This window comes from Schistocerca americana, chromosome 6, assembly GCF_021461395.2.
Source record: "Schistocerca americana isolate TAMUIC-IGC-003095 chromosome 6, iqSchAmer2.1, whole genome shotgun sequence".
Taxonomy (NCBI): Eukaryota; Metazoa; Arthropoda; class Insecta; order Orthoptera; family Acrididae; genus Schistocerca; species Schistocerca americana.
The window spans coordinates 8,111,788-8,113,618 of record NC_060124.1 but is presented as its reverse complement, the minus strand read 5'-3'; the positions used below and the strand labels follow the sequence as shown (position 1 = coordinate 8,113,618).

Sequence of the window (1,831 nt, the reverse complement as noted above, 5' to 3'; positions counted from 1 at the left end):
TTATTGATTCAAAAGCTGTAAAAAAAGTCCATGAACTACTGTAATTAACTGTATATGAAAACGTTCAGCAACAGACACTCATATTGTTCCACAGTTTTTACTATTTCTCAGAGCTCACAATTTTGAGTTACAGCCATGTAAACTGTATGAAATATCATAGCATTTTCCAGGCATTCATAGGGAAGTGATCTTAATTGCTGAATCGCTTACCTTTACATGTAATGGCAATTGCGTGCAATGTAAAAATTATATTAACTGTGCTGCTGCAGCGGCATCTTTATTTCTATGTATGTAGGTTGGAATTTTTTCTGGTACACCAGTCATTATGTAAATTGGGAATTTTGTTGATGTACAGCTAAAACATTTAAAAAGTACACCATAAAAGACATGAAACTCATGTTTAGAAAAAATATAAGAAAAGAAATATGGAACAGAAAAGTTTGAGTAATGTGAAAAGTCCGCCAGCAAGGCCCACGGCGGGGATGTAGCTCAGTGGTAGAGCGTTCGCTTTGCATGTGAAAGGCCCCGGGTTCGATCCCCGGCATCTCCACAAAATTTTTACACTACGAAATACCGTGCGATTTACTGTGTCACTGGGTTCTTTCAATAACCATACTTATTTATACATTATTTTGAACATAATTCTATAGATTAGTGATGCATATGAAAGCAGAGTATGTACCCAAAAATAAAAATATCGTTGTATGAAGCTAATAATATGGTTTACGATATATTATCAGTGTTAGTTTTACTGCGTTAAATCGCTACCACACGGGTCAGTAACGGGTGGTCAGTCGTTCGGAACCTACTGTGCGTCGCATGTGGGCTGTGTACCGGCATGCAGATGAGAGACATAAGCGCGAACAGTTAACACAGCGCGCCTGTTTCGCAATTTCCAGATTTTTTTAATTGCCCAAATGCGGGCTAGACGATCATTCACCCTCTAGCGTGTTATATTTTACATGTATGCATTAAAGCAAACGATGTTGTATGACGCTATAACACGCGTAAAGTGGCAACGTATATGCGTCGGCCCCTGTGGCCTAATGGATAAGGCATCGGTCTCCTAAACCGGGGATTGTGGGTTCGAGTCCCACCAGGGGTACGAAAATTTTTAATTTGTAAACAGATATGATCTGATAGCACTCATCATAACTAAAGCATTCGATTGCTTCAAAAGTTTAATGAAGATTATAAAGTACGTAGAAGACACCCAGATGTTAAGCGGTTTGAGCTGCGCCACTTGTGTTTTTCCCGAGACGGTTGCAACGAGCAAGTGTTCTTTCGAGTCTCTTGTTGGGAGAACGCCGTAGACAAATAAAAGTAATATGCCCAATAAATTCAGCTGTCCATCAAGCTTTAATTAAGAAATTTTGGTGGGTGAATAAACCTTGGAGAATTATTTAATATAGTGAAGAAATACATCGGCTTCTAGAAATTTTTATGTAACAGTAGTAACAAAATGGCTCTGAGCACTATGGGACTTAACATTTGAGGTCATCAGTCCCCTAGAACTTAGAACTACGTAAACCTAACTAACCTAAGGGCATCACACACATCCATGCCCGAGGCAGGATTCGAACTGCGACCGTAGCGGTCACGCGTTTCCAGACTGAAGCGCCTAGAACCGCACGGCCACCACTTGTAACATCTGTGAGGTTTCCCGCTTAATAAAGTTCAGAACCATAGCTACAATACGAATACCTTTGGTTAGCAACCTCAACAACCATCAGTTTTCGTGTAGTTTTGGAAAAATATTGAAAAGTGTAGCCAATTTAGTATCAGTTCATCTCTAAATTGTCTTGCCGTGTGATTGCAGTGTCATTACAAA

At 39.6% G+C, this 1,831-nt stretch overlaps 2 non-coding genes across 2 annotated transcripts; both read left to right on the top strand.

Annotated features, from left to right (window-relative positions):
* The first annotated feature begins 478 nt into the window (after positions 1–478).
* On the top strand, positions 479–550 carry Trnaa-ugc. The gene has a single exon. It is a non-coding gene; the product is annotated as a tRNA-Ala (tRNA).
* A 482-nt stretch (positions 551–1,032) lies between these two features.
* On the top strand, positions 1,033–1,105 carry Trnar-ccu. Its single transcript has one exon. It is a non-coding gene; the product is annotated as a tRNA-Arg (tRNA).
* The last annotated feature ends 726 nt before the right edge of the window (positions 1,106–1,831 follow it).